General features: G+C 39.5%; 1 protein-coding gene across 3 annotated transcripts in view; it reads left to right on the forward strand.

Moving 5' to 3' along the window:
* LOC145279526 (putative imidazolonepropionase) overlaps positions 1-22,054 on the forward strand; it is an 83,260-nt gene that overhangs the window by 39,883 nt on the left and 21,323 nt on the right. The window lies entirely within an intron of this gene.

The raw sequence follows: 22,054 nt of genomic DNA on the forward strand, positions 1-22,054 counted from the left end.
TGTATAAAAACTTAAAAATCTGTATTGGTATCGGTTAAAAACTTAAAAATTCGTTTAATTATATCGAACATTTAAAAATTTCCAAAAATACGTTTAAAGTTTTAAAAAATATATTTTTAATTATATCGAATCACGTTTAAAAATTTCGAAATACGTTTAAAAATTATTTTTTAAAAACCCAAATCTTTCAAGGTTTGGGGAAGTGAGTATTTATCTATCCTAAGTGATTTCCCTAGTTTATTAACATTATTATATTTTTCTATAGTTTTAAATTCGAAATAGATTATAAATTACATTTATAAAATATAATTTATATATATATATATATATATATATATATATATATATATATATATGACATTAATTAAAAATCTATAATACAATTGCGATTAAAATCCAAGTTTACCGACTAATTATTTATGTATTTACAATTTTTTTTCCTTATATATATATATATAAACAACATCTAAGTGTTGTTCTTTTCATTGATCCAATTTATTAGGAGCCCCTTCCTTCTATGTATGCAACTTTTCAAAGCTTCACTCCTCACATTTAAACATTTTATTTTTGGGTCATGAATGGACCGGAGGATGTAGTATTTCTCTGCGTTACAGAGTGAGCATTGACTTAATTCCGGGACGTATGCTGGTCTATGCTCTATTTTTCTCCATTTTATGGAAAAGGGTGTATTTTTTTCTTTAAGCTCCCACACGCTCCACATATTGAATATATATATATATATATTGAATACACACACACACACACACACATACATACACATATATATATATATATATATATATATATATATATATATATATATATATATATATATATATATACAGGGTGGCCGAAAAGTCCCAGGACACTATACATGTATTTTTAATAAAACACAGTATTTTTTAATGAAACACACAGAAAACATATATATTCAACAAAAAAAGAGAACTTTATTAGAAACAAAGCAGAAAACAGCTAGAGTAATTTAGTGGTCTAGGGGATCAGTATGTTGGCCCTCGTTGTTCTTGCACAATTCCATTCGCCTCCAGGTTCTTTGTGCCATTTTTTTTAGAGAATTCCTTGATACGCTAGCAAAAGCTGCAATAATCGCATGCTTTAGCTGATCAATGGTTTCGTATCTAATACCAGAAACTTGACCTTTAATCAAACCCCATAATGAGTTGTCTGGAGTGGTCAAGTCGTGTCCTGGGACTTTTCGGCCACCGTGTATATTGAAAACATTTTTGTTAAATAAAAAATCGTTCAGATAATTTTAAGTAAAATTTTTCCAAAATACGACTTTGTCTTTTCCCAACTTCTTTTTATCAGCTTAAAAGTACACCTGTGTCATTCTATTAATACGTACGAGTTAGTGCCTATATGCGTGGCCTTCACGGTCTTGCTATAAGTCACATCTTGACTCATATTTAGGTTATTTGGGCTATAAAACGACTATCAGTTTCTCCATATCTATGGAACATCAGCTCTGGTATATATATATATATATATATATATATATATATATATATATATATATATATATATATATAAAAGTGAACGTGTGTGTGTGTGTGTGTGTGTGTGTGTGTGCATTTCCCTACGCAATAACTCTGTCAATTTTTAGTCTACAGACTTGTTATGTTACGAAGCGTATGGTGACAAGCAAAAAGAATAGACAACACAGGATTAAGATTTGAACGAACTCAACAATTTATTTTCTAATAAATAACACAGAATAATAACGAGCTGTCCTTGGGGTGAAGATGGCAGATTGTTGTTAGTTGTTGTTATTGTGGTTATAAGGCACGACGAAACCTTCGTTTGTAATAGTAGTAGCAGCAGTGCTGGTCTGGTTATAATCGTGTGTCAATAGCGATAGTTGTTGTTGTTAGAAGGCGCGACGAAGCCTTCGTTGGTAATGGTAGTAGCAGCAGTGCTGGTTATAATCGTGTGTCAATAGCGATAGTTGTTGTTGATAGAAGGCGCGACGTAGCCTTCGTTGGTAATGGTAGTAGCAGCAGTGCTGGTTATAATCGTGTGTCAATAGCGATAGTTGTTGTTGTTAGAAGGCGCGACAAGCCTTCGTTGGTAATGGTAGTAGCAGCAGTGCTGGTTATAATCGTGTGTCAATAGCGATAGTTGTTGTTGTTAGAAGGCGCGACGAAGCCTTCGTTGGTAATGGTAGTAGCAGCAGTGCTGGTTATAATCGTGTGTCAATAGCGATAGTTGTTGTTGTTAGAAGGCGCGACGAAGCCTTCGTTGGTAATGGTAGTAGCAGCAGTGCTGGTTATAATCGTGTGTCAATAGCGATAGTTGTTGTTGTTAGAAGGCGCGACGAAGCCTTCGTTGGTAATGGTAGTAGCAGCAGTGCTGGTTATAATCGTGTGTCAATAGCGATAGTTGTTGTTGTTAGAAGGCGCGCCGAAACCTTCGTTGTAGTAGTAGTAGCATTGTCGCGACAGCCGTAGCGTTGTGGTGATGGCGAGGCTGGTGGTCCTTCTGCTGTCTTTTCCTTGGCTTCGCTAAATATAGCAAGCACGCGGACGTAGTTGTAGACAAACGGTTAGTGATGAAGAAATTGCCTCCATGTCGAGAAAACTGTGTTTCTTTTGGGTTGTTGTTTTCGCTACGGTGTGTAAGGCATCTAAGCGTTTTGCCCGTAATTTTGTGGAGGTAACCATGATCATGTGCCTCGACTTTGGTGCCATGGTAGCGATCGTAGCGTGAATCCCTACGTAGTCAATTTCTCCCCAAAGCGGTCAGGAATCATGAAACTTGAGTGGTGGTCGTCACGGTGACACGTGGCAGACAGTATGACGGCGTCCCCAAGTCAAAACGAGATCTAAATCATAACATCATAACAGCTCCCCCAGATCTCATTTTGGCTTGAATTGTCCAGTGCGGTCATAGTTGCATGTGTGAATAATCAACCCATGATGAAATCCTTAAACCGTTTAGGAAGCTGGCCTCGTGTTGACCGATTCCGAATCAGGTCCGATCTGTATCCGGACGGTAGTCGAGGGGTTTCTACGTATATGGGGTCCTGCAACACTCTGTGTGCCCCTGCCTTGGGTGGAAGCGTTGTCTCTTCGGTAGATTGACGAGTTGGGTAGGGTAGAGGAGGTAGATTGGGGGACAAATGTTTTGGACGTGGTATTAATCGGCGGACATGTGCCCGGTGAACCCATTCACTCTGGCCATCATCATTTTTTATCTGGATCACCATGCTGTTGGTCTTGGCCACTTCGAAGGTACCGATCCAGGGTAGGTGAGATGCGTGAGCAATAGCTGATTGAGGCCGGTGGATTAGTACCTTGTCACCGACTTGTATTGGTTCCTTATTCATGTCCTTGTCTAAATTTGGGTCTTGGGCGTGGTCAGCTTCATTGTTGGCCAGCGCGACGTGTCGATGAACTTGTCTTAACAGGGCATTGACCTGCATGCCGTAAGCTGTGGGGCTGGGGTTTGTGATACTGTTGTCGGGTAATCTTGGCAAACCAATGTTGGGCTGCCGACCAGTGATTATATAGTGTGGTGACGCTCCAGTGGCACTGTTGATGGTAGCATTCATTGATGAGATGACGGATTCGAGGACGTCGGTCCACTCACAGTCTCTATCTTCGCACAGCATGTATATGGCGTTTTTCATCGTGCGATGCTGTCGTTCAATGTTACCTGAGCTTTGTGGTCGCCAGGCACAATGTAATTCCTGCGTGATTGATGTGAGTTGGCAAAAGATCCTGTATACCTCCCCCGTGAAGTGGGTTCCGCGATCGGATGAAACAATGCGTGGTATTTCCCGGTGTCGAAGGAAGAAACTGTAAATTCCACGGGCAGCATCGATCGCACGATCTCTGGAACACGGCACAGCCGTAAGGTGTCTACTGAAACTGTCCAGCATGGTTAGGATGTAGCGTTTCCCCTTTGAAATTGGCATCGTGACGAAATCAATGTAGATGATTTCGAACGGTCTTTCTCCACGTTTGCAGTGCCCGGTGGGCCAGACCTTACGTTTGCCATAGTTACCCTTCCGCTTGGCACATGTTTCACAGGAGTTGACATACGTCCTGATGTCATGGTCCTTGCATTCCCACCAGTAGCCGGATAGATGTTCGCGCATGTGGGCGATACCTGAATGATTGATGCAGTCATGGGCCTGATGCAGGTACTTGGGACGGAGTTTGTATGGTACGACCAGTTTTGGGGAATGATTGTTGTCCCTAATCATCAAGACAGATGTGCCGGGCTCCAGGTAGAACTGGTGGATGTATTTGTTGAGTATGGGGGCCCGATGGTCATCGGGGTCGATGTTACAGTTTTTGCTGGAGTTATTCGTCTGGAGGGTTTTGATGATTCTCGACAGTGTGTTGTCTGTGCATTGCTCAGCAGCGATATTGATATGGTCACAATTGTATTTTGTGGGGATGGTCGATGAAGAGTGATAGGCAAAGAACGCATCCACAATATTCTTGTGGTGGCGGGTGTTCTGAGGTGTGTGTGCTTCGGGGATGAGCATTGATCCATCAATTTCGTCCATACACCAGGATGGGATGTAAATACGTAGGTCCGAACCCTGGATTCGGAATGTTTTGCCTGCAGGGTTGGCGTCAGCTGGTGTGTTATTTTTTCTTTGGCCATGACTTCTGCTGAGCATGTCGGCCCAGACATTGGATTCGCCCTCCACAAATTCCAGGACGAATTTATAGCATGCGATCTCTTCCTGCCATCTGCGGATTTTGGCATTGTTGAATACCCGCTGATCCAGATAGGTTAGTGATCTGTGGTCGGTGAAGATGACGAAGGGGCGGCTGTGTAGGAAGTAGTCGAATTTTGCTATGGCCCACTTTATTGCGTATGCCTCGCGTTCAGTTGTGGACCAGTTTTGTTCCGTGGTGTTAAATATGTGTGAAGCGACTGCTATGATCTTCTTCTTTCCCCTGTCATCTTCTTGCATTAGGATGGCCCCACATGCGGTGTCACTCGCATCAGTGGTGAGCGTGAAGAGTTGATCAAAATCAGGGAATGAAATGACAGGAGGCGAGGACAGTCGTTTCTTTATCTTATTAAAGGCCTTGTCCGCCTGCTCAGTCCATGCAAATGGTTTGCCAGCCCTATTCAGTTCATGGATGGGGGTCATGATGCTGGAAAATGTGTCCGACCTGATTTGTTCCTGTACCCGTGTCTCCAGGAATTGCCGTATCCACACTAAACGACCTATGAGGCCTTGCAGTTCCTTTTTTGTTGTTGGAGGCTTCATTTCCATGATGGCGCGGACGTATTCGGGGTCGGCCTTGAAACCCTTGCTATTTACGATGCGACCGAGGAATTTTGCTTCGTTCGCGAGGAAGGTACATTTATCCGGATTCAATTTTAGTCCAAATTTACGTAGGGCGGTGAATAGTTGCTCCAGTGCCAGTATGTATCCTTCAAATGTTTTGGCGTGGACTAGGTTGTCGTCAATGTACGAGGATATGTTGGTGCGAGATGTAACAGTGGCCAAGGCTTCAGCTATGCAGCGGGAGAAGATTTGTCCGGCAGATGTGAGACCAAAGGCGAGTCGTGTGTATTGGTAGCATTTGCCCTTCCATGTGAATGCAGTTTTGTGTCGATCACGCTCGTCGATAGCGATCTGCCAATAGCCACTGCGAAGATCAAGGGATGCAAAATATTTATTTCCTTCGCCGATTCTGTGGAACAGGTGGTCAATCGTAGGTATGGGGTAGGGGTCGAGATCGACTAGGACCTTGTTGAGTGTTGCTTTGAAGTTGGCAACTACCCGGATTGCCCCGTTCTTCTTGCGAACGGCAAATACAGGGCTATTAAAACCCTTGGGGTCCTTGCATGGTTCGATGATCTCTCTGGCGGCCATGTGCATGATTTCAGCATCGACGTCAGCCTCGAGAGCCTGGGAGATTGGGTGTTGCTTCTGACAGCGGGATTGGCCATTGGTTGGTATTCGAACTGGTCTGATAAAGGTACCCTTTTCTCCCTTTTCGGTACCCATGATGTCGGCGAAGCGGATGATTAAGTCTGCTGTGGCCTCCAGTTCGTCGCGGTTTGGATGGTTGGGCAATGCCACACCCACATTACTCTGTAGCCAGTGTAGTTTTTCATTTAGTGTCTTGGGGCTGGGCTGTGTGAGTCTAGTGGAATGATCGATGGTGTGGGCTCCAAATGTGGTATCATCAGCTGGTATCTTCTGTGTAAGAGCTGGTAGTATTGCTGCCGTGTGAGTTATCGGAGTGGACGCGAGCGTGCGTCTGAATTCGATCGTTGATTTTTGGTGGTCGATTGTGTAGGAGTCTAGTGTGCTGTGACCAAGGATGCTTTGGCCGATCAGGATTGGAGATATAGCGGATGTTATCAGCATGTTGATCCCGTCGAACCTGGGTGAATCGTGGTTGCCGATGGCGATGCCACAATTAAGTTCGCCAAGGATATGGATGCTGCCGTTTATGCCTCTCACATGCACGTTGGATGGCTTTATTCGACGTCTGACCTCTTCAGGTATTCGAGACACTGGCATAATGCAAGTGGAGCAGCCTGAGTCCAACATAGATATGTCCGAGAACGTAGCTCCCTCGATCATGAAATGTGTGTTGACGAAAGGTGACTTCTGCGCCGAGTGTTGATGAAAGTTAAATATGTGATGGTGAGTCTGTTGGACCACGGGGTGAGCCATCACATCTCGCCTGGTCCGTATTGAAAATCCTCGGCCATGGTAGTGGGGAGAGTATCTTCCGGTGGCATATCCTTGTCGTCTGTTGCGATATATGCCTGGGCACGAGGTGGGTGTCGGTACCGACAGTTGCGTCCATGGAAGCATGCATAGCCTTTCATGTAGTTTTGGCAGATCTCAGCATCCTGATTGTGTTCATCATCCCTGCGCATCTGAAAATGGCCGCGAGTGCCAGTGGGTTTGGTGTTGCGCAGTGTTGTGGTATCTTTCCTTGCCTGTGGGCGGAGAGTTTGCCTGTTCACATTGTGTTCAGTTCGCCTGGTCCTTTGATCAGATCGTTGTGGCCTGTTTGCGTAGTACGCGATGGGACTATCATTGATTTCATCGTCCGTTTTGACACCACAGTCGATGTACCGCTGTACATCACTAGCTATCCCACCCGCCGTATAATGCTTATCCATTGTTTTGACGATGTGTGGGTATAAGCTCGGTGTCCAGGCTTTCACCTTCTCACTCATTAGCATTGCACCCGTGAGAGAGAAGACAGTATCTGCAGGTATTTCCCGTGAGTGGTCCGACTTAAATTTTGCCTTTATGTGTACTGCAGCCTCTCTAATCGTGTTTTCCAGTCGGCCGGCGAAATCTGTCAATCTCTCCCCATCTCGACGCTGCAAATCCCAAGCCCGGCTGAGGTGCTGGAAGTTTGTCATTTGGCTGCCGTGGGTCGTTATGAGGTATGCTTTGAGTTGCTCGAAGGTAGATGTGTCGTGTTGGGAGTCCGTCATTTGCTGGAATATCCCTTCGTTCAGAAGCTGTTTGCAGATTCTGACAAACTCTTTTTCGATACTAGGGTGTGTACCGATTTCCGGCTTGACATGTATCATGTATGTTTTGTTTACATCCGTGATGAAGCGGTTAACATCGTTCCCGGGGTTGAACTTTTTTATGTCCTTTACTGAATCGTGTATGGCCTGTAATCTGATCATCAGATTGTAGTCGTTATTATCGGCTTTGGGCGTGTCGTTTAAGGTGGTCGATTTGAGGGTGGAGAGCATAATCTCTAGGTCCGCTTTTATTTCGAGGATAAGGGCCTCGTCTGGTCGTGATGTACTCGATTTTAGCTGGAGGAGTGCCGATTTCTGGTCTCTGATAAAACTGAGAAGTTCGTTACGGGTGCACCCTGAGTAGTCCATTCTACCTGTCGCACGCTTCTGACACCAGTTGTTATGTTACGAAGCGTATGGTGACAAGCAAAAAGAATAGACAACACAGGATTAAGATTTGAACGAACTCAACAATTTATTTTCTAATAAATAACACAGAATAATAACGAGCTGTCCTTGGGGTGAAGATGGCAGATTGTTGTTAGTTGTTGTTATTGTGGTTATAAGGCACGACGAAACCTTCGTTTGTAATAGTAGTAGCAGCAGTGCTGGTCTGGTTATAATCGTGTGTCAATAGCGATAGTTGTTGTTGTTAGAAGGCGCGACGAAGCCTTCGTTGGTAATGGTAGTAGCAGCAGTGCTGGTTATAATCGTGTGTCAATAGCGATAGTTGTTGTTGATAGAAGGCGCGACGAAGCCTTCGTTGGTAATGGTAGTAGCAGCAGTGCTGGTTATAATCGTGTGTCAATAGCGATAGTTGTTGTTGTTAGAAGGCGTGACGTAGCCTTCGTTGGTAATGGTAGTAGCAGCAGTGCTGGTTATAATCATGTGTCAATAGCGATAGTTGTTGTTGTTAGAAGGCGCGACGAAGCCTTCGTTGGTAATGGTAGTAGCAGCAGTGCTGGTTATAATCGTGTGTCAATAGCGATAGTTGTTGTTGTTAGAAGGCGCGACGAAGCCTTTGTTGGTAATGGTAGTAGCAGCAGTGCTGGTTATAATCGTGTGTCAATAGCGATAGTTGTTGTTGTTAGAAGGCGCGACGAAGCCTTCATTGGTAATGGTAGTAGCAGCAGTGCTGGTTATAATCGTGTGTCAATAGCGATAGTTGTTGTTGTTAGAAGGCGCGCCGAAACCTCCGTTGTAGTAGTAGTAGCATTGTCGCGACAGCCGTAGCGTTGTGGTGATGGCGAGGCTGGTGGTCCTTCTGCTGTCTTTTCCTTGGCTTCGCTAAATATAGCAAGCACGCGGACGTAGTTGTAGACAAACGGTTAGTGATGAAGAAATTGCCTCCATGTCGAGAAAACTGTGTTTCTTTTGGGTTGTTGTTTTCGCTACGGTGTGTAAGGCATCTAAGCGTTTTGCCCGTAATTTTGTGGAGGTAACCATGATCATGTGCCTCGACTTTGGTGCCATGGTAGCGATCGTAGCGTGAATCCCTACGTAGTCAATTTCTCCCCAAAGCGGTCAGGAATCATGAAACTTGAGTGGTGGTCGTCACGGTGACACGTGGCAGACAGTATGACGGCGTCCCCAAGTCAAAACGAGATCTAAATCATAACATCATAACAGACTCGAAATTTGATATACTGGGTACTGAGATTTGGGGAAATCGATGTGATCGGTTTTTGGCCAGAAATTTCGCGATTAAGGGGTCAAAGTTCAACGATTTGACCTTTGAGAAATCTACCAAACTCCTCCGACAATTTTGGGTCTATGCACTTGAAATTTTAGATATAGGTTCCTTGGACATGGATCTAACTTAATTACTTAATTTGAGCCCAAAACAATAAATTTTAAGGGGTCATAATCGGGGTCAAAGTTAAAAAAAATTGACCTCTGTGGTCTCTTCCAAATTACTCAGACAATTTCTGGTCTAAATATTTGAAATTTTACATAAAGGATATTCAGAGATAGGGCAAGCTTTTTTATCAGTTTGGGTCGAAAATGTTTAGTTACCAATATATAAATGTATGTATGTATGTATGTATGTATGTATGTATGTATGTATGTATGTATGTATGTTTGCATGTCTGCCTTAAACTTTCAATAGAGGCGACGGTTTTTACCAAGATCAGTATCGTTTTAAAGTTCGACCTTTCATACGACAGATATCTAAAAATTGGCTAAAAACATTAATATCTTCACCTTCAACTAGGCACTTTTTTACAGGGGGGGGGTCACTTTTTTCGCCGATATTTTTTAAAGTTATCCTCTCCTTTAGATTGTCTAGCCTTAATTTTAAAAAATGTCGCTTCCGGTTTGGTGGTGGTCGTAACAGCATAAACGTTAGGTTTTACCCCGTTCTTTTCCTCCTTTGCGCTACGGGTTCGAGCCTGCCTTCTTACTACCACTTTTTTTTTTTTTTTTTTGCTCAGCATACACATCCAAACACCCGAGCAACGCCGGGCTGAAATGCTAGTATATATATATATATATATATATATATATATATATATATATATATATAAAATATAATTATCCACTGACACGTGTTTCGTCGTCTACGACTCATCAGAGTGGCTGTCAGCCACTTTTAAAAATAATATATATGCCGCTCCCCATTAAGGGGGTACCAGATTGGTCAATGGGAAAATTATTCCCAACAAGCATTTACGTAAAAATGCGCTTTCGTATAAATACTTGAATTCATTCAAGAAAGTATCGCTAAAAAAAACAAATAAAAAACATCTATATATATATATATATATATATATATTGCGAATTAGTCCACCAGGCAAATTATTTTCCTCGTAATATATGATATTCAATAGAGAATTGATTCTATAATAACACACATGCAATCTGTATAAATTAAAATATCATGTTTAAGCGTATTGCACGACCTGGCAACGCTGGGCGTCCAGCTAGTTAAATTAATAAATGGAAAAACTTGCGAAGAACGCTCTATTTCACGATTATTTTCAAAATGGAATGGGAATTTAAATTCCGTTCAGTTTTACGTCCAACTCACCATTCACATTCGACATGTCAACTTTTAACATGGAGAGGTTGGGAGTGTTATTCCGAAAGCCGTTTTTGATATGGGGAGGTTAGTGGTATCTATTCCGACAGCTGTTCTTAATATGGGGAGGTTGGGGGTTGTAGTGGACTGGGGGATATATTATACATCCACCAGTCATACAAAATATGAAAAATGGGAGAAATGGGAAAGGAAAAATGAATTGCTTTGAGGAAGGAACGAACAACGCGTTTACTTGATTTAAACGAACTAGAATTTATTTTGCAAAGAAACAAGTGAAAGAAAAAGGTGCAACACATGTTCATGTCCGCGTTCGTCTCTCGCTGAAAGTATATTGTCATAGAGAGAGAAAGAGAGAAAGTCAATCTAGTTTGGTGTGCGTCTCTCGCTGTTAGCTGGTGAGGAGGAAAGTCTGTTGTAGTATATAGAGAGAGAGAAAATGAGAAAAAGTCAATCCAGGCCATGGAGATAGAAAACGTGTAAAGTGTACATACTGTCCGTTAGCTCGTGCCCCATACATAGTAGCAGGGGACGTGACGTGCACCGGCGCGCGCCTCCCGCAAGGGAGTCGGCTGGTTAGCCGAACCTCTCAGCACGAGAGCTGGTTCGCAAAAGGGGTGGAAACAGCTTGTCTCTTGCTTTTATAATTGTTTCCGATGGTCTTTTGCGCATGTGTGGATTTCCTTTGAAAGGGAAAGTGACGTTATCCTTGTGTGCATACGTGTGCACGTGTGTGAGGAGTACATGTGTGTACGTTAGCGTGTGTGTGTATACACGTGAATATGAGTGTATGTACGTGAACGTGAATATATGTGCGTGTGTGGACGTGCGCGCGTATGTTTGTGTGCACGTATGTATGTAACAAGTAATATAGCTTGAGATGTGAACACGTGTTTTTGTGTGAGACTAGAAAAGGCTCCCACAATACTCTCCTTCCTAGGAAAGAAAAAATATGCAGTGTATATATATATTTTTTTAAGTAATGTTTTCGGCAATTGACTTTACGTCCTGTTTTATTTTTTTATTTTTATTTATTTTTTTTTTTTGCTGTTGGTGTGGTTGTTTAAAAAAGAACGTCAAAAACGGAGTGTGTTCGTAAAAAAAAGTATTTACTTATGCGTGGAAAAAGCATTTACTCTTTTTTTAGGGTGATATTTGTTTGGTTATTTTGTGTGTGTGTGTGTGTGTGTGTGTGTGTGTGTGTGTGTGTGTGTGTGTGTGTGTGTGTGTGTGTGTGTGTGTGCTGACATGTGCAACGAGTTGTTTGGACAGTGAAGTGAATTTTTCGTTTGGAAGAAAAATTTTTGTTTCGTGTTGACGTTGTGTGTCTGTTGACGGTATCTTTGCAAGAGAATCTGCGGTAGAGTGTGTACATTGTCTGTACAGGCGTTTGTTGTGCATTCGTTAGTTTTGAACGAGTTTCCAGTTGCCGGTGTCAACGAAACTTCCAGTTGTGAGTTTATCCTTGGACGTGGTGCATCTCAACTCATTGTTAATTCAGCTTCTTCCTATGTGTTGATAGGGATGTCCTGTAATTTTTTTTTTTTGTTGTTGTTGCGTCTGCTGTGTAGGAGAGAATTGTGTAGGCCTATGTTATTTTGCTCCTCGCGTTTGTTGCAGGGTAATGTCAGGAAGCCATGAAAAGTTTTTGTCGAGCTCAAATTTTTTTTTAAATTCGGTATGAAGTCGACAGCTCCGTGTTTATTTTTCTGCCGAGTCTGACAAGGGGTTTCGTCATTGTAGTTCGTTGAGGTTTTTGTCGGTAGAAGTTCACTTGTTTTTCTTTGTTGAAAACTTCGTTTTTTTTCTTTATCAAATAAAACGCGCGTCTCGCTCAAAATAATTCCTTTAAAAAAAGTAAGGTCCCCATGCGTGTTTGTTTCACGTCAGTCACCAATTTGTAGTGGACTGGGGAATATATTATACATCCACCAGTCATACAAAATATGAAAAATGGGAGAAATGGGAAAGGAAAAATGAATTGCTTTGAGGAAGGAACGAACAACGCGTTTATTTAATTTAAACGAACTAGAATTTATTTTGTGAAGAAACAAATGAGAGAAAAGGGTACAACACGTGTTCATGTCCGCGTTCGTCTCTCGCTGTTTACTGGTGAGAAGGAAAGTCTATTGTCATAGAGAGAGAAAGAGAGAAAGTCAATCCAGTTTGGTGTGCGTCTCTCGCTGTTAGCTGGTGAGGAGGAAAGTCTGTTGTAGTATATATATAGAGAGAGAGAGAATGAGAAAAAGTCAATCCAGGCCATGGAGATAGAAAACGTGTAAAGTGTACATACTGTCTGTTAGCTCGTGCCCCATACATAGTAGCAGGGGACGTGACGTGCACCGGCGCGCGCCTCCCGAAAGGGAGTCGGCTGGTTAGCCGAACCTCTCAGCTCAAGAGCTGGTCCGCAAAAGGTTTGGAAACAGTTTATCTCTTGCTTTTATAATTGTTTCCGATGGTCTTTTGCGCATGTGTGGATTTCCTTTGAAAGGGGAAGTGACGTTATCCTTGTGTGCGTACGTGTACGCGTGTGTGAGTACATGTGTGTACGTTAGCGTGTGTGTGTATACACGTGAATGTGAGTGTATGTACGCAAACGTGAATATATGTGCGTGTGTGGACGTGCGCGCGTATGTTTGTGTGCGCGTATGTATGTAACAAGTAATATAGCTTGAGATGTGAACACGTGTTTTTGTGTGAGACTAGAAAAGGCTCCCACAGGGTGTCTATTCCGATAGCCGTTATTAATATGGAGAGGTTCGAGGTGTTTATTCGTTGTAAGCATATCCGAAACCTATAAAAGTCGATATTTCCAATATGAACAGCGAGTTGGACTTATGTAAAAAAAAAATACCAAAAAAAAATACCAAAAAAAAAATACCAAAAAAAAATACCAAAAAAAAAATACCAAAAAAAAATACCAAAAAAAAATACCAAAAAAAAAAATACCAAATTGACTTTTTTCGTTTAAAAATTAAATTATTTCGTTTTTGTTTATAAAATTTTATAAAAAATTATTAAAAAAAAGACTTTCGTTTTATTTATATATATATACTGACAAAAGTACCCGTAGGCTCCTATAGGGTTTACTATTTTAAAAAACTGATTACATGCAATGATAGAAGATGTATCGAGACACAGGAATGGGTATGTTTGATCTGGCAGAACAGTGGTTCATTAAAATTGTGGGGTCTGCGTTCACGCCTGGTCCATAAAGTATGGAAATAAAAAATTTAAAAATTAAAAAAAACGTTCACAAGTGTTTTTGATATAGATGTACATAAGAATACTTTGATAAGTATGTTTTAACTTAAATAGGGATGGTATAATAAAATTGTGGGGCCTGCGTTCACACCTGGCCTCCATAGAATGGAAATAGGTACAAACTTTAATAAAGACTTTTCATATCTATCTGCGTAAGTATACTTTGATAATTATGTTTCAGTTTGAAGAAATATGGTATAATAAAATTATGGGGTGTTCGTTCGCACCTGACCTCCATAGAATGGAAATATGCCACAAAGTTTAACAAGGTTTTTTAATATAGATCCACAGAATATTGTGATAAGTGTTTCAGTGTGAACAGGTATGGTATAATAAATTATGGGGGTTATCTATTTTATTTTTGTAAAATGTTTTTGACTCCTAATGGGGGAATGAGACGAATGGATTCGACAATCATTTTTATAAACACCGGCTGTGCTAAACAACCAATGAAAACGTTTCAAAATTATTATAAAAATTGTCGAATTTTGAATTCAATCAGTTCGCTGTTAACTACACTATGGACCGCATTTGATTCTTGGCCGCCATCTTGGTTACTGATCTGAACTACGCCGCCATCTTTGTTCAACACAATGTCTCAAAACTTAACAGGTTATGCGTCCAGCCATCGTCTTTTCTTTAACGGATCGGAATCTAAATTCGAATTGTGGCAGGTAAAATTTCTGGAATATCTAAGGATTCGAAAACTACACAAAGTCATATAATCTCCAACAGAGAATCCAAACGACCCCGAATTTCTCGAAAAGAATGCGACTGTTTTTGCAGGACTGATTCAATGTTTAGACGATAGAAGTCTGTCTCTGATTATAAGAGATGCATTGGATGATGGACGAAAAACATTGAACATATTAAGAGGATATTATTTATCAAAAAAGAAACCGAAAATAATATCCCTATATACAGAACTAACGTCTCTGAAACGTAACGAGGATGAAACGATCACCGAGTATGTTATAAGGGCAGAAACAACCGCCAATGCCTTAAAACTCTCAGGTGAAATAATAAACGATAGCTTGTTGATATCAATGACCCTCAAGGGACTTCCAGCCGATTTTAAACCATTTACAACTGTTATAACTCAGAAAGACAAACCCATAAATTTCAGCAAATTTAAAGTGGCATTGCGCAGTTACGAAGAGACTAATCGTATGCTCGGGGACAATAATAACTCCAGCAATATTATGAAGTTCAAAAATGCTTCTCGAAAGCAGACACCACCAAATTACACACCTCACCGCAACGTATTCTCCAAAAAGTAATTTTCCCAAGAAAAAGAATAAAATTATCTGCTATAATTTTGGACGACCCAACCACAAAAGTTTCCAATGTTGATATAAACGCTCTAAAATGGACTCGGTAAAAAACGTTAAGAACTTTGAGGAAGAACATACATTTCTATTCACATGTAACTTTGACAATACCACAAACGGTAAAAATCTCCTTGTAGACTGTGGTGCTACAGCGCACGTTATTACCAAGAAATCTGATTTTATTAATTTTGATTCAAACTTTAATCCTCAAAGTCATTTTGTCGAACTTGCTGACGGTAGTCAAATAAATGAAAGTCTTGAAAAGAGGCGATGCTAAAATATCCCTAAAAAATAATAAAGGCGAAATCTGTAACTGTATTCTAAAAAATGCTCTGTTCATACCTACATTTAAGCAAGACATATTTTCCGTGCAGGCTGCAATTAAACAAGGCGCTAATATAAAGTTTGGCCAAAACAAGTCAAAATTGATATACCCCAATGGAACTGTATTTGACATTAAAGAAAATGGCCGACTATATTATTTAAAAAGTATGGTTCCCTCAAAAACTGCCTGTCACGACTTGGAAACCTGGCATAAGATTCTAGGACACTGCAATACAGCTGATATTAAAAAATTACCAAATGTAGTCGAAGGCATGAAAATAATACCTTCAGACGATCTCCCAAATTGTGATGTGTGTGCACAGGGGAAAATAACAAAAGATATAAGCCGAACGCCAGACAAAAAAGCTATGAAAATTCTCTCAATGGGGTATATCAATTTTGATTTATTTTGGCCAAATTGTATATTGTGACTTAGTAGGTCCGATCAGCCCGATGGGGAGAAATAATTTAAGGTACGTTTTGAACTTTATTGATGATTTTTCCCGTTTAATTATGGTTTATTTTCTAAAAAACAAATCCAACACTATCCTCGCCACTAAGAAATATTTAGCTGATATTGCCCCGTATGGTTCAGTAAAATGTATTTACTCAGACAATGGGACTGAATTTACTAGTAAAGACTTTGAACTTCTATTAATTAACCACCGTATTAAACATGAAAAATCAGCGCCGTATTCCCCATTCCAAAATGGCACTGCTGAAAGGGCATGGCGAACCCTTTTTGAGATGACAAGATGCCTACTTATCGAATCGAAATTAGCGCATAGTTTATGGACATACGCTTTAATGGCAGCAGCATATATCAGAAATAGATCGTTCAATAAGAGGCTAGGAAAAACGCTGTATGAAGCGTTTTGCAGTGTAAAACCTAAAATGAACAGAATGCATCTATTTGGTTCTGATTGTTTTGCATTTATAGAAAACACCAGTAAACTAAATACTAAAAGCGAAAAAGGTACTTTCGTAGGTTATGATAAAAATAGTCCGGTATATTTAATCTACTTCCCAAACCAAAATGCCATAAAAAGGGTTAGATGTGTAAAATTCAATGATACATTAAATTTAAAAAATGGCGATCCAGTGGATGAAAAACGTGAAATATTACCTAGAATCTTAATCGATCACAATGAAAATATTAACCAGACACATCAATACCCAATAAGGGAGCGAAAAAGGCCAGACTTCTTACAAATTACGCCGTGGATTACTGTTATTCGTTGAACAGCGCACCGGAAAGTTATAATGAGGCGATTAATTCAGAAAATCACCAAGAATGGGAACAAGCTATGGTATCCGAATTGAAAGCTTTATCTGAAAATAACACATACGAAATAGTGGCAAAACCAATAGATAAAAATATAATTTCTTCACGCTGGGTTTTTTTCCAAAAAATCACAGCTTCTGGCAGTGAAACTTTTAAAGCAAGATTTGTTGCAAAAGGTTTTTCACAAATTTCTGGAGTGGAATATTTTGCAACATTTTCACCAACGACAAATTTAATGACAATTAGAATTTTATTACAACTTGCCGCTCAATACAATTTAAAAATACATCAAATGGATGTAAAAAATGCTTATTTAAATGCTCCGATTGACTGTGAAATCTACATTTATCCTACAGAGGGATTTAAAATGAAAAATAAAAATTGGGTGTGGAAATTAAATAAATCGTTATCTGGACTAAAACAAAGTGCACCCAATTGGAATTTAACACTCCATAATTATTTAATAGAACAGGAATTCAAACCATGTCCCGTGGATACGTACATGTATACCAAACATGTAGGTAATAAATTGTTGATTTTGGTTTTTTGAGTTGACGATATATTACTCGCCTCAAACTGTGACAACACTTTAAAAGATGTTCAAAATGAATTAAATAAAAAATTTAAAATGGCCGATCTTGGACGACTGTCATGGTTCCTTGGTATAAAATTTACCTGTGAAAATGAAACTATAATTATGAACCAATCATGATACATTCAAAAAATTCTACTCAAGTTCGGAATGCAAGATTGTAAGCCGCGTTCAACTCCCATCGAAATGGAGATAAATAAAAATATAGGGACCGAAACAAAATCCATACATAATCGAATATACAGGGAAATTGTAGGGAGCCTCATCTACTTGATGACTACAACAAGGCCTGACATATGTTACACTGTAACAAAGCTATCTCAAAACTTATCAAAACCGACAATTAAAGACCTTAATCATGCAAAACAAATCCTTCGTTACCTAAAAGGGACCAAGGAGCAATCTTTAATATTTAAAAAGTCTACATATCCTCTAAATTTAGAAGTCTTTTCGGATTCAGATTGAGGTTACTCTGAGGAGAGAAAGAGTATAGCAGGGTATTGTTTTAGACTGTCAAAGACTGGACCTATGATCTCTTGGAAAACTAAAAAGCAACAAATTGTTGCCCTTTCTACTTGTGAAGCAGAATATGTGGCTTTTACTCATTCCGTGCAGGAGGCAATTTTTCTGAACACCCTTCTAAAATCTATTTTAAGACCAGATCTAAGTAAAAAACCTATAGTAATTCATTGTGATAATCAGAGCAGTATCTTAATAGCAAATAATTCTATGATTCATCAAAGGTCGAAGACTATTGATATCAGATATCATTTTATAAGGGATGAAATAAGGAAAAAATCTATTACTCTTACTTATGTGACGTCTAAAAATAATATAGCCGACATTTTCACTAAACCTATAAAAAGAATAAAATTAAGACATTTTATAACCGAACTTTTTGGAATTTAATTATGAATAGATCTCTTTTCAGAAACCCAAAAAGAGAAGCATGAACAGTCAAAATCACACCAAAAAATAAAATTGTAAATTGTCCTGGGCACTATGTTAAACTGCGACCATTTCTACCTTACTAACCAAATCAACAAACTAATACTTAACATAATGTTTCCAGTTTTTGTTTAAAAAAAAAAAAAGAAAAATGTCAATTGTTAAAACCATTTCTTTGTAAATTTCTTATTTGTCAAATAATTCTTTTTTGTATCTGTTTTTTGGCAAACATTTGTAAAAAAAGCAAAAAAACAAAAAGAAAACAATTATTTTATTGGTTTATTTTTCTTTGTTCATTTATTTGTTTATTTTTATTTTTATTTATTTATTTTTTTCTTTCCTTTTCTCAAGTCAAACCAAAATTGAATCCGAAATGATTTTTCCATTATATCAAAAAAAAGGGGGCGTGTAAAATGTTTTTGACTCCTAATGGGGGTAGAGATTTATTTGCTGCCCACCTCAGCAAAATGTGGCACAAGGCCGGAAAGTGGGAAACCAGCAGACTCCCCTAAAGGAGGGCCACTCCTGCAATTGTAAAAATTGCCTGAGTAACCCCGTCGGCATTCCCCGGTAGGGCGCCTCAGGCAGTAAGCAATAAACTTACTCCACCAGAAAGCCCAGTGGCAAGGCCTGGGATGGTGAACCTCCTAGGTATTACCCAGGCGGCGTACCTCAGTCCGACAGGTGCTGAGCAGGTTCCCGGCCCTTCATCTGTTGGGCTGAGTATCAAGTGACGAATCACTTGACAAGTACTTCTACCCTGTCCTCATGCAGCCGAAGCCGCTAGGAGACCTTCCCCATCAGACGAGTGGTGGGGGTATGAGACGAATGGATTCGCCAATCATTTTTATAAATACCGGCTGTGCTAAACAACCAATAAAAACGTTTCAAAATTATTATAAAAATTGTCGAATTTTGAATTCAATCAGTTCGCCGCTAACTGGACATGGACTGCATTTGATTCTTGGCCGCCATCTTGGTTACTGATCTGATCTACGCCGCCATCTTTGTTCAACACAATGTCTCAAAACTTAACAATTTTTACTTTCATCATATTTTCCTTTGGTTTTGATACCCCCAAATTCGAAGCTATCTCTTTACAACCCTTCCTTTTCATAAGCTATCATACTTTAATAAATCAGTCCATTTTCTGTAAGCTGTTTTTGAACCCAGTCAACTACGGGTACTTTTGCTAGTATATATATATATATATATATATATATATATATATATATATATATATCAGTGTGCGTTTAAAATTATTAAACAGAGCTCTCTTGAACATCAGCTTTGTTATATATATATATATATATATATATATATATATATATATATATATATTGCAATTAGGAAGGGAAGACTTTTATGATTCATGATTAAAAGTAAATTTGTATATATAGAAATATATATATCTTCTCTCTAAAAAGGTGGGAATGAAGGGGGAACAGGAGAGGAAAGAAAAAGGAATGGGGAGCCAGCTGACCGGTTTCGACCCTCGCTTCTCAAAGCTGTATCGAGGGAATTTTTAAAATAAAGAATGAAAGCGATTAAAATGGCGTTTTATTCAATTTACGGGGAGAAATAAAAAAATTTTTTTTTTTTTTTTAAAAGTGGGAAAACGATTAAAATAAAACAGCGTTATGGACGAATACCCTAGAGATTAATCACGTTCAAACCCAGGAGGCATTCTCTTTGCTTGCAAAGAGAAGGTTTTCTGAGTCGAACGTGAATGGTCTCCAAGATCTTGAGATGGTATAATGAATGAGCACGACTGGTAAAAGAGTCCGTGCTAAAGTTTGCTGCACAAGACGGGTTTTTAAGTAAATGGTCAGTAATTGAGGACCCGTATGTGTTAGTAATGACATCAGTTGCCCGGTAGATTCCATTCCTAATTTTACTGGGTACATGTTGTTGAATTCTTCCATCTAACGTTAATGTCGTTCGACCCAAGTAGTTGGCACCGCAACCACATTCAAAATTGTAAATAACATTACTTTTAGGGGGGGGGGTAGATCGTCTTTTCGAGAAGATGGAAATAAAATTCTCGTAGAGAAAACAACACGCACATTGGCAGCAAAATAACATCCATGAACTGCTGAACTTATTTGTTTGGCAAATTTCTCACTTACTCTACCTAACCAAGGCAGACGAAGATAAATTGGACATTTGGCTTCTATATTCTCTTTAATTTGAGAGAATTCAGCCAATTTCTTTTGAATAGTTGACCTAATCACATCAAGAGGGTACCCATTTTGGGGTAAAATATCCGTAATTGTTTCCAATTCCTCATCTAATTTTAATTTGAAACAAATCATAAGGGCACGATGTGTTAGGGTCCAAATTAGATTTATCTTACGTTTTTGGGGGCAAAATGAATCCCAACGAGTGTACAAACCTGTAAATGTTGGTTTACGGTAATCTATATACCGTAAACCAACATTTACAGGTTTGTACACTCGTTGGGATTCATTTTGCCCCCAAAAACGTAAGATAAATCTAATTTGGACCCTAACACATCGTGCCCTTATGATTTGTTTCAAATTAAAATGGTATGGTAACTAGATGGCGTTTTTGTTACCAATACATCAAGGAAGGCTATGGTTGAATTGCACTCTCCCTCATTGGTGTACTTTAACGTGGGATGCATTCCATTGAGTAAGGAGAAAAAGGTGTTAGCTTCCGTTTGGTTATTAAATAAACAGAATGTGTCATCAACATATCGGAAGTACACCAATGGCTTTATGGGTCCAGATAGTAAGCGCTCTTCATGGAATCCCACAAAAATATTCGTCATGGTCGGTCCAAGTACTGACCCCATGGAAACACCATCTTTTTGCCGGTACATAATTTTGTTGAAACTAAATTCCGCAGATGTGGTGGCAAGTTTCATAAGTTCAATAAAGATAAGTTCAGGAATAGGAAGCGGTGATATCCGGTAGATTCCATAAGCAGAGCTTCTTTGTTAGAAGTGCACGACTGTGGAGCTCTCTTCCGTTTGCCTGTTTCCCACCTGACTACAACTTGGATGTCTTCAAGTCCAACATAAACAAATCCCTGATGAATCGCCCCCCTTAAGTAATGACACTTTATTAAATCTCCAATACTAATGATTACTACAATACTATCCCATTGATTAGTGTACACTCAATAACTCTTATCCCCGAGTGGCTTCCGGGCCTTGATAAGTGGTGACCTCCATGTAAAAAAAAAAAAGATTTATTTAGATGATCGTTATGATGTTGTCATCACTAATTGTGTAGCATAAAGGAAAGGTTGTAAAAAAGTGCAAGTTGGCTACATGATTTGACTCGGCTTTTGTCTGATAATGAATGTGATGATGATTTTAATTGTCTACTTGTTGTTTCAATCGGTCATCTTGCTTATTGATCTGTAATAAAGCATTAAAGAGACAATGCCACCTTTGTATTGTTTGTATGGAATTTATATTTCTGTATCGCAAAAATAAAACATTATTATATAATAAAAAAGTATTGGAGGTTTGATAAAGTGTCTTACTTAAGGGGGCGGTTCATTAGGAATTTGTTTATGTTGGACTTGAAGACATCCAAGTTGTAGTCAGGTGGGAAACAGGCAAACGGAAGAGAGCTCCACAGTCGTGCACTTCTGACAAAGAAGCTCTGCTTATGGAATCTACGCTTGGATTTAGGCACAGATAAAGAGTGGGGAAAATTAATTACAGTGGTTTCAGCCAGACAGGTGTTTTCGTGAGATTGGAGCTCAGACTAGCACTTGCCATGAAAATAATG

This window comes from Euprymna scolopes, chromosome 1 (assembly GCF_053919585.1).
Source record: "Euprymna scolopes isolate OS-2025 chromosome 1, ASM5391958v1, whole genome shotgun sequence".
Taxonomy (NCBI): Eukaryota; Metazoa; Mollusca; class Cephalopoda; order Sepiida; family Sepiolidae; genus Euprymna; species Euprymna scolopes.